This window comes from Pinus tabuliformis, chromosome 5_1 (genome assembly GCF_031772625.1).
Source record: "Pinus tabuliformis cultivar Carrire ecotype Pingquan chromosome 5_1, CPIR1, whole genome shotgun sequence".
Lineage (NCBI taxonomy): Eukaryota > Viridiplantae > Streptophyta > Pinopsida > Pinales > Pinaceae > Pinus > Pinus tabuliformis.
This window is the reverse complement of record NC_142305.1, coordinates 823,594,311-823,606,904: the sequence shown is the minus strand read 5'-3', so window position 1 is coordinate 823,606,904 and position 12,594 is coordinate 823,594,311.

Sequence of the window (12,594 nt, the reverse complement as noted above, 5' to 3'; positions counted from 1 at the left end):
CTCTACAAATATCACTCTAAGACCATGTAAAAAATATGACTGTAGATTAACCCGATAATGCAATATAACCAAAGCAAAATACTATAATCTACTCCTACTATCAATTTGCGGAAGCTTAAAGATCGAGCTGAATCAGAACTGAATAATATAACCAGAAGAAGAAGAATCAATGCACATGAAACACAAAAAATACTCAGGGGAAAGCCTCAGCTAAAAACCCCACTATTTGTATTATCATACAAGGTGGAAATACATCAGAATTATACAAAGCTTTAGCTCTCACAGCTAGCCAACTCTAAGTACAATCCTCCTGGATGCTCACAGGTAATCAAAGCTTCTCACAAGCCTTCTCCTCTACCCTCCAAGCTCCTATTTCCTTGTGCAGTTCCTCTAGGATGATCTCCTTCACCCAGTGAAACACTCCTCTCACGAACTACTCTAACACACTGTCAAAACTGCGCAATCCTCCAAGGAACCTTCCCTTGACTGCATGCATGAGTTTCCTTTATAGGAGAAAACATGCAACTAATAGTACACTGTCCTTGACATTTAGCTCAACTAGGTCTTTCTCAGAATAGACATGCATGATTTTCTAATGAGGGAATCTTCAGTTATCTGGAGTACACTAGTTGATGCATGCATGCACTCAACTAGTGTACTCCATATAACTGAATATTTCCTCATCAGTAACTCATGCATGTCTATTATGAGAAAGACCCAGTTGAACTAAATGTAAAGGATAGTGTAATATCAATTGCATGTGTTTTCCTATAAAGGAAACGCATGCATGCAGAAGGAATAAGGTTCCCTTGAGGATTGTGCAGTTTTGACAGTGCGTTAGAGTAGTGTGTGAGAGCAGTGTTACACTGGGTGAAGGAGATCATCCCAGAGGTAACTACGCAAGGAAATAGGAGCTTGGAGGGCAGAGGAGAAGGCTTGTGAGAAGCTTTGATTGCATGTGAGCATCCAGGAGGATTGTACTGAGAGCTGGCTAGCTGTGAGAGCTAAGGCTTCGTATAATTTTGATGTATTTCCACCTTGTATGATAATACAGATAGTGGGGTTTTTTAGCTGAGGCTTTCCCCAAAGTATTTTTTGTGTTTCATGTGCATTGATTCTTCTTCTTTTGGTTATATGTGTTCAGCTCAATCTTGCTCAATCTTTAAGCTTCCGTAAATTGATAGTAGAAGTATATTATAGTATTTTGTTTTGGTATATTGAATGATTGGTTCACATATACCAGGCTCTAATACCATGAGACAGGTGAAACGGATCGGTTCACGAGTCAAGAACATGTATGCTCTTGAGGTTCAAGATGCATGCAAAGCCTTGAGGAGCAAGGAAAATGTTAGAGACTTGGTGGTTGAGAGGGAGAGTAAATTACCTCTCAATATGCAGCCCTAGAAGAAGTCTCAAACAATTGTGGAGGAGCCACAATTGGAGAAGTGGGCAGAGGGATCACATGCAACCATACCTCCAGGTGTGAGGTGGGGTGATGTGAAGTGATAGTCTCAAGAAGGCTGAAATTGGGCAGGGTCCATTGAGAGGTTTTATCTCATGGATCGTACCTTGCTACGGGAGCCCAAAGTACATAGTAGCGGGAGGAATCAGTGGGATTGATGCACTTAGAGATCAAAGTTATAGAGGCTAGAGCAGTCAGATACTGAAGAGCGCAGAGAAGGATTGACAAAAGTGGAGAAAGGCAGAGTCAGCCGAAGCACAAAGTTTTCATTTGACAGAGGCAATAGCAGTCAGAGATTTTGATGACAGATGCATCATACTAATTCAGGTCGGATTTTTTTTTGTTTCTGAAGTTGTTGGAGCAACAAAACTAGAGAGAAGTGTTGCATGCAAAACATTCCAAAGGTTCAGGATTGGGATCGAGTTGAATTCCTTTCTTGTTGAAAGAGAGTGTTGAAAATAGAAATAAGAAATGATAAAAATAGAATCCAGAAATTCCAATTTTAATTTGTCCTTGAATTAAAATTGTGAATTAAATTCGAATTTAGTCTCACCACCGACTTGGAAATAATTAATTAATTCATTATGGATTAATTAGTTGGAGAAATTCAAGTTAGAAGTCTTTCTGAAGTCATGCAACAGTTATCCCTTAAATTAAGGAGATTATCCCTTAATTAAGGAGATAAGATTGAGTTATATTTGAGTTGTAATTAGTTAGCTCAGTTTACTGATTTAAGTCTAGTTAAATTAGTTCCAAACTGTTTGAGGAACTAATTGTGAGTTATCAGTCAGTTGATGCATGCATGCACTCAACCAACGTACTCCAAATAATTGAAGATTCCCTCATCAGAAGCTCATGCATGTCTATTCTGAGAAAGACCCAGTTGAGCTAAATGTCAAGGACAGTGTACTATTAGTTGCATGTTTTTCTCCTATAAAGGAAACTCATGCATGCAATCAAGGGAAGGTTCCTTGGAGGATTGCGCAGTTCTGACAATGTGTTAGAGCAATGTGTGAGAGCAGTGTTACACTGGGTGAAGGAGATCATCCCAGAGGTAACTGCACAAGGAAATAGGAGCTTGGAGGGCAGAGGAGAAGGCTTGTGAGAAGCTTTGATTGCCTGTGAGCATCCAAGAGGATTGTACTGGGAGTTGGCTAGCTATGAGAGCTAAGGCTTTGTATCATTTTGATGTATTTCCACCTTGTATGATAATACAGATAGTGGGGTTTTTTAGTTGAGGCTTTCCCAAAGTATTTTCTGTGTTTCATGTGCATTGATTCTTCTTCTTCTGGTTATATGTGTTCAGCTCGATCTTGCTCAATATTTAAGCTTCCGCAAATTGATAGTAGAAGTAGATTATAGTATTTTTCTTTTGTATATTGCGTTATCGAGTTAATCTATAGTCAAATTTTCTACAGTGGTCTCAGAGGTAGATTTGTAGAGAATTTGTTGAAGTTCTACATGGTATCAGAGCTAGTTGATCTATAGAGAAATTTCTACACCTATCCTTTACTTATAATGAAAACCCTTCATTTAATCCTTGATTGAAGGATGATTGTCTCTTTGATTCGTAAAATTAAGCAAGTTGTTTCAAGGGACTTTCTTTCTCCCTCATACAATTTGAATGTCTCTGATAGCAAATCAAATGAGGATCTTGGTTGTTTGGTTATTTTGAGTTCTTGACTCCCTTAAAGGTTTAAGAGGGAATATGGTCCCTCTTTTCTCTCATGTGGTGTTAGGTGCTCATTGATGGATATTAGCCCACAATTTAACCAAATATTTGATCTACATATTTCAACATTAGTTCGTAGTCTCAAAATTTCATAATCTCATTCAAAAAGTCATAATTAGGCTAAAGCATATCATATAAAGTCTAAGAAGTCAAGCATTCATAAAATTCAAATCTACATAACCTAAATTTATTATATTTATCATATTCATTAGAGATTTCTATAGGATTTAATCTCTTGGGGCACAAAATAAATCACACAAGTTGTAAGATTGGCCTTGAAATAGCCCACTGGGTTAGCTCGAGTGATTGAGAAGTGTGAATTACAAGCAGGAGATCATGGAATCAAGTCCCAAGTAGGTTTCCTCTATGGATATTATTGGGCCTCATTCCATGTCATCATCGAGTTTGGTTGTCAAAACTACAAATAGTTGGTTTACCCCAAGTACAATCCTCAAAATAAGGGGAACTAGCCAGAGGTTTTCCCCATGATGTCGATTCCATTGGGGGGGGAGAATACCATGAAATCCTATAATATAGTGGCCTATAAAGTATTAGAAATAACCTTACAAAAAAACTTACTTATCTTATCATGTTTGACTTGAATATCATAGTTCAACTTCAAAATATAAATCATGTTCTATAGCGTTGATTTTTTTGAAAAGGCCTACCAACAATATTAAGTGGATTTTTGTAATCCATGGTATTAAAACGGTAAAATAATAAATGAATGCCATTATTTCGTTACATCAGTTGGTTGTAGTTCGACTAGTTGTGAGGAAAACTTGTTTCCCTCTCCACCCAAGTTCAAATCCCAATTTTTGACATGTTTTCTCACATTGAGTTGATTGTTGATAAGCATTTATTATTGTTTTCCATGTGTGTTGATGAGAATCATTAAATTATAGTTATGATGGACCTTTCAAGGTTCATTATGTTTAGTCATGAAAATTATTATATCGGAATGTATTTATAAATCAATAAATTAAGGGGTGGAATTCGCATACAATTGCAATGTAGTATTCATACTATTGGGCAACGTTAGATGTTTTTTCTATGCACTTAATAATGTTCAACTAGCCTTGTTTTTTTATATGGATGAAATCACTCTTGATAGGAGAATACCAAAACTCCCTTCGTAAATGTGTCATCATATGGGCCAAAGGGTCATATTTTATCATATATTGAAAACAAATTCCCTATACAACCTCATACTAGTGCCAAATTCATTTAACTCAAAATTTCTATTAACTTATATGTTATCACTTTTTCTTCCTATTCCTTTTATTTTTCTATAAAAAATTCCCTTTTTTAGATATTTGAAGCATTGGGTGGAAGTAAAATTTGTAAGTATGACTCCCCACTGCAGGTCTGAACTCCAGCCAACTATCATAACCATGTAGAAGGCATATGGATTAGATGGCCATTTGGCCCATCCCATAAACTCCTTTGCAAGTTGGCACGCTTGAATGTATTCCAATGTGATGGATGTACTCTTATACTTTAGGTTATTATACGAGATCTCTCTTGTAGCTCACAGTTTAATCTTGATGCCTCATTATTATGAGGAAAGGCTTCAATTGGGATTGTATGAGGGTGGTGTCATGGCCAACCTAAAAGCATCCTTAAGTTTATCTCTAGATCAGGTGTGTCGCTTTGCATTGTCATTATTCTCTCCAGTTATGTCTTGTGCCTCCCCTCTGCTGGTCCATGGCCGCCATACCCGCCTTCCTGATCATATCCACACATTTTTTGGTTGGCCCCTACATTTGCTTGCATTGGTCTTCACAAAATTGGAATGTCAGTATTACCATCCTCCTCTAGTTTGGAAACTTTCATCTTCCCACATGAACATAGGGAATATGGGGTTTCACCTAGCCTTCACTGTTCCCTGTGATGGTATGCCTCTCAAGGATGGTGCTCTGCTTCCTCTCGATAAGTAGACAGTTGTAATAATCACTCAATTCAATGGTAGATCTCCTCCTGAACTTTAGTGGTCTCTTGCTCTCATCTTGGGACTTAGCTTTTCCGACTTGGTTTTGTATGTCGTGGGGCCTGAAAGCCTCCCATTTAAGTTTCAAGTATTTCATGGCTTCAGTTGGTGGTTACTTTCAATTCATGTTTTTTGAGCCTACTCAATTCCCGCTGTCATTTGGAAGGTGTCGTCGAGTTTTCCGAGTTTCACTAGTTTGTTGTGCCAGCTCTGTGGTGGCTCACCATTGTTGTCGAGGTTCCTGGTCAGCTATTGGCTCATGGGTGGAACGTCTGTGTGTGGCTCTGCACCCACAGCTTTCATCATGGCTCCTCCATCTCTATGGGGGCTCACCATTGTTGCCAAGGTTTTTGGTCAGCTTGTGGCCCGTGGGTGGAACGTTTGTGAATGCCTCTACACCCGTGGCTTTCATCATGGCTCCTCCAAGTTACTGCACAATCTTAGTTTACATTTTAATTGTCAATAAGAAGCTCAACTTTGTTATGGTTCAGTCAAAATGACTCTGTCAAAAAGACTTTGCAAAGCAGTGCTCCTATAATTTTGCTCTTTTGCAACTTTATGTGTATATTGGCAATGTTTTTTTTGTCTACCAAACTATTAAAAAGGGATATATGCAATCTCAAAACTCTCATTTTATGTTATTGGTCTGGTTTCCCCATGGGTAGACCAATAATACATAGAATTATCTCATGTAAATCTCTATTTAAGTGACAAAGAGATGAGCCTTACAAAACAAAACTGCAAGTATTACTATTTTTCCTTCATTTCCATAGTTATACCTTCCGGATATACTACATTTTTGAGAAGTGAGAACCATAGTTCCTAAAGAAAATAGGCAAAGGAACAAATATTAGGACCAAATGGTATTCCCACTTGCATGCAAGCTACATATTTCTACAATAAAGGTGCAAAGGTAAATTATTGACCTTAAATATTCATATGTGATGAAATGATGCCATAAAAATTACATATAGTTAATTGAAAAAGAAAATTTGCATCCCATGCAAAGATGGTTATGACGGGAACAATATAATTACATAATATTTTAGTGTCATACCACATTCAAATGAGTGAATGCATTATTTCATTTGGGAGAACCCACTCTATTCAAATGTAATCTAGCATTGCAATTCGTAACTAGAGACTAGGGTAGAGAAGGAAATATATGTATTGACATATATTGAAATTCTGCATTGTCTTATCATCGCTAAAAAAAGCATTATCATGGGTGCTAATGAAATGTGTGTGTGTGTGTGTGTGTGTGTGTGTGTGTGTGTGTGTGTGTGTGTGTGTGTGTGTGTGTGTGTGTGTGTGTGTGTGTGTGTGTGTGTGTATATATATATATATATATATTTCAATCCTACATTGGATGTTAGTATCCCCTACTAAATTTTTTGGAATCTATGCAATGAACAAGAGAATTTTTCATCATAGAATCATAAATGTAAATAAAAACTTAACCAAGGTAATTAATTTAAACTTATGAAACTCTAAGAATGACCATATCCATAGAAAATTGAGTCTCACTCCTATTAGAATTTAGCATCTTATTATTTGATCCCAAAGAAAGTTTGAAACATTTTTCCATTAACAAACTCAAATTAGATAGGAGGAATTCAATTCAAATACTCAAATGATATCCACTAAGATCAAATAAGTTCTAGTTAAAATTTGACGGTACTTCCAAGTGAAATCTTAGAGAGGTTGGTGGTGATAGGGAATATTCTAGGGGCAAAATTTCACCAATTGCCTATTTTTGGACTTTTTAGGGGAGAAAAAAAAAAGAAAGAAACTTTAGTATGAATATTTCCATAGTCAATAACATGATGTAGATCAAAACTTTTGGTAAACTATGTGTGGGCATATCAATGACAACACATAGTTTACCAGAATTTTTTATCTACATTAAGAAAGAATCTCTCCCATTTGATAAAAAAATTCACCTATTTATTATATATATATGTATGATTAAATTGGTGATATCGGCCAAAAAGTTATTAGTTTAATTGTAAATTACATGTTTTTTATTGAATATTCACCTAATTTCTATATGTGTGATTTTTTCAACGAAAATAGTTACTATAATACTATACATTAAAAGGCTACATATAACAACTTTAAATGATTGAATAAAGTTGACAAACTTAGAACCTTCAACTTGTTGAAAATGAAGATGACTCAAATACCATTATCGCCATCATGAATGGATATCAATCTATTAATGATCACAGGTTGTTCAAAGCATGAAAAATGGGTAAAGCAAGCATCTTCCTAATTAGATCAATTGTTCTACCATACAAGAAGAATGTCTACCAAGAATTTGGTAACAATATCAATTGTTTGCAAACTTTATTATTAAAATAAATAAATATCATTCAAATTGGACCAGAATATCAATTCAAATAAAAGGTTGGTTGGGGCATTCATTTGAAAACATTTCTAAATCAAATCGAGTACAAATAAATGGAGGTAGCACCAGAAGGAATCTTACCAAGAAAAAACTTACCAATTTTGTTTGTTTGCCTTCAACATCAAATTTAACTTCAAAATATAAATCATTTTCTACAATGTTGGTTTTTTTTAAAAACCTCCCAAAAACAATAAGTAGCTTTTTTAATCCTTGGTATTGAAATGGTAAAAAAAATAAATGTTTGTCATTATGTCAGTTAGGTGAAGCTCAAGTGGTAATAAGAAAAAAAAATTCCCTCTGCACCCATGTTCAAAACCCATTTTATGGCATGTTTGTTCTTAGAAAGTTGATTGCTAATGAGTTATATATGATCTATTCAAAGTTTTTGACATGGTCTTGCATCTTGAAGAATCTATGGTTTACCCTGAGTACCATCCTCAAAAATGAACATAATTCAGGGTGTCTATATATAGTATAAGCACTAATTTACTATATTGATGAGCATCGTTAAATTAAAACTATGATGGACCTTTTCAAAGTTTATTATGGTTACTCAGAATGCATTTTAAAATCAACATATTAAAACTATGATGCAAGTGTCAAGTAGTATGGATACTCTTGGCAAACCTTAGATGTTTTTTCCTATGCACTTAATTATGCTCAACTAGTCAGGTTTTTTCTATATGAATGAAATCACTTCTAATAGGAGAATACCAACAACCCCCCTTAGTAAATGTGTTACCATATGGGCCCAAGGGTCATCTTTTATTCTATGTTGATATTATTTTTCTTGTATAGTTTAGACTACTCCGGATTCATTTGATTCAATGTTTCTATGAACTTATATGTTATCAATTTTTCTTTTTACTACCTTTCTTTGTCTCTAAGAATTTTGTTCTTCTTTTTTTAAGATATTTAAATCATTTAGGTGGAAATGAAATCTACAATTTTGATTATTTTTCCTTCATGTGCATAGATAAACCTTTAGGATATACTAGTTTTTTGACCACTGAGAACCCCATCGCAAAGAAAATAGGAAAATGAACGAAGATTAGAACCAAATGTAAGTATCACTTGCATGTAGGCTACATAATTCTACAAGAAAGGCACAAAGGCAAATCATTGGCCATAATGATTAATATAATTCCATGAAATGATGTCAGAAAAAATGCATCCCATGTAAAGATGGTTCTGACATGACCAGCAGAATTACATTAAATTTTTGCATTGGTCCATATTCAAAGGAGGGAATACATGTTTCATTTGGGAGAAGCCATTGTGTTTAAATATGATCTAGCATTACAATAGACAGCCAAATCCCAAGATAGATAAGGTAAGCTATGTATTTATAGGTATTGAATTTGTGCATTAGTAATTGTTGCCAAAAAAATCCTATGTGTGTTATTGTAGTTGTTCATAGGTAGTAAACCTACATTGGAAGTGTGTAACCCCTATTACATTCTTTGGAACATACGCTAAAAGTTGGTGGTAATTCCAAGTGATACCATAGAAAGGATAGCAATGACATGGAAATTAAAAAACAAGAAGGCCTCTTGAAACTCATATACCTTAAAAATATTAGGGAAAAGATACAAATAACAATGTTAATTGACTTAATAAAATTGACAATATCAAAAATTTCAATCTATGGAAACTAAAGCTGACTCAAATACCATTATCACCATCATGAATGGATAATCTAAATGGATGTTAATCCAATAGTGATCGCATATTCCTCAAAAGTATAGTAAAAAGAGTAAATCAAGCAAAGATCATCAAGATTCTAGTAACAAGAATTGTCAATTTTTGGTAAACATACGTATGTGGTCTCTCAAAAGGATCCCCAATTTGGAATCTAATATTTCCTTATTCTTCTTATAATTTCCAAGGACTCCCATTGTTCAAATGAATTTCCTCCGATGAGGGTAAAGCTATCCCAATATTTTAGAGTGGGATTAGAAAACAGAAAATAGGAATATCAAATATATCAATGGGAGATAACAACACAATTGGGAAACTCTAGTTAATATTGTTAGTGAGAGTTACTTGTGACCTCACTTGGAATTGTCCTTGACCATAATACAAATGTAATGGGTTGTAGGGGGAAAATGAAGCAGTCGAGGATGAATTTCCATTAAAACCCTAGTTGTTCACTATTCCTAACCTTTACTCAATGTAATGACCAAAAAAACTTATTTTAATAACAATGCCATGGAGAAACATGGAGTCAATGTCAAGGGGATCTTTTACTATAGTTTCTTCTCATGGAGGTCATTGTAGCCTATTTTTCATTCGAGAGAATGAAAAGAAACCTCAAACAAAATATTTTTTAAACATAAAACCTCTTGATCAAGAGATTGAAAATTTCTTGATTGAGAAATTGGATGGGAAATATATACTCAACCAAGAACGTGGGTAGAGAATTTAAACTCTCTATTGAGAAGGTGGGTGAAGAATCTAAACTCTTGACTTAGAGATGTCTCTGAGAATTTTTAGGTTTTAATTTCTAATACAAAAGGCAATCTCACAGCCCAGAAATTCTATCTAGACCAAAACTCTTGACAAAGAAATTATTAACTTGGGGAAAACTCATACAAACTCCCAATCAAGGTATTTATAAACTCTCAGGTTGAGAAAATTCAACATTTTTGGCCAAGAAATTTTTATTAGCTTCCTTCTTAGCAAAGGAAAATGTACAAAAATAAAACAAAAACAAAAAACACAAACAAAACAAAACAAATAGAAGCAAAACATTTTACAATCCTCCTTCATGCCTCACTACATAAAGTGTTATCCATTTCATGTTTTCATCCATACAATGGCAAAGCTTTGATGTCCAAATGTTAAGCAACCTTTGTAACTGCCGAGAAAAACCTACTCAAGAATATGATGTGAAACCTAAGTGGTTTAATGTTATGTTACTAATTGTATGTTCGATGACTCGTGCATTGTTATTAGCTATATGGAAACCTATGAAGATTGACATTAGCAATTGTGGATAGAGAAATATTTTTTGTGCACTCCATTGTGAATTGAGAAAGAGGGTTCAAGAATATAAATGCTAAGAACATACGATAAGGGGTGTCAATGAGTCATTGATAACATTGCACAAATATCAACATTGATTGATTGCAATGTTCCCTGCATTTTAGGTAATGATAACTGTGCTGGATGTTCCCACTAAATCTAGTTAACTTACCTTATTCATTTTGCCCAATCTTAAAAAGATCTCGCTTTTATCCTTATAGAATAGTGCTCCTTATATGATGATGAAGTGCTCTTTGTGATCTCAATTGAGTGGATGCTTTGGCAATTCCTTTCCTAACTATTCTTATGATGTTAGATCTAAGACCTTTGTGATCCATAATGTAGAAGAAAGTCTCTCGATTAACTAATTCACCAACAGCTAGTTTTTAACGGCTATTTCTGGGCAATGTTGCATCCTTACTATTTATTCCTTCTAATCGATGGATTTCTCACCTAGTCCTGAGGATGAACCACATTAGTTGGTTTGAAACATCGACCAAATCCTATCAATGTGATTAATCCGAAAGACTTTCTTCTATATTCTTATGATTTTTTAATCTTCTTGCTACAATAGGGTTTCCTTTTTATGCAAAGAACCCATATATGAAATCGATGAGAATGTGCCCTACTTTTTTGTTACCCTAAGAAGGATTTGTATGAACTACCTCTTCTCCAAGAGTTTCTACTATCTTAGATGATCCAGTGTGAAAAAGTGATGGGGCAGGGTGAGGATTTTCCAATGCTTCCCCCTCTGATTGTGACCTAAGCCATATCCAATTCAAGTTGAAGGTTGCTACTTTCATTGCTTGACAATGGTTGTCTTTCATTTTTAGCAATGTATATTCCACTATATAACTCTTAAATTTTTTACCACTCTATTCTTTCCTTTCTTATATATTTGGTGTAATGTTAAAGGCTCTCCCATAATGGAAGGATCATGGTTCCATCATTGAAGTAACTAAGCTTTAAAACTTCCTAAGGATTTCCTAACATACCTAGAGTGGATTAGCATGAACGACATATCATCAATCATGACATTCTCTCCCTTCTTTCGACAAGCATTTTTCAAATGGCCATAGGTTTTGAGACCATTGTGCCAAAAGGTATTGTTTATATAATTAAGGAGAAGTTCATACACCATACCACCCTCCAAAATAACAATGTCATCTAGAAGAATATGATCTTCTAAGTCTAGTTACACATTTTTGTCACAATTATTTCTTTGTAAGCGTTTTATTTTTTTAATTTTATTATCCATTTCCTTAACCTATTTTAAATGACCTTGACAACTTCATTCCACAACTTCAAAGAAGATAAGTCAATGTTACCCAAACTATAATCATAATAGATTTAACTTTTGGGGAATTAAGTCTAGGTTCCCAAAAGTTTAGAGACATTAAGGAATTTTCCCAATACTAGATGTCACCACAATCCAATCCCTATCCAACCTTGTTCGAAAAACAAATGTAATGTATCCCCTTGCAATCACATAAAACTTTGGAACATTATTTTTTTCCAAGTGTTTGTCCATCCATTGTTTTAGGGATTTCCCCATTTTCTTGGCAAAAAAGTTCCCTATCAAGGTTGTTAACACATACAATAGAGTTTCTTCATTGATACCTTATGAATCTATCTCTCTCTTAATCTTCTCCTATTTTAGTTTATTAGCATAGCTCTCTTTTTTATACCACTTTTCATGACTTTGTCTGGTATAGAATTGACCTTCCTAAATGTAGTTTCTTTCTCCTTTAAGGTTGCTCTAGAATCTATAAGCTTCCAAAGCTTTGAAGGAGGGATTAGATTTTAGAAAACCCTTTCATATGCATTGAAAATGGACAAGTTTTTTTTTAACTGCATAAGTTACCAAGGAAATGAAGGGAGAAAGGGAACAACTTAGCTAAGGATGGATTCAAAGTCAAAAGATCATTAGCTACCTGCTCGCCTCTATGAGAGAAAGCCGCCTCATTTGGATG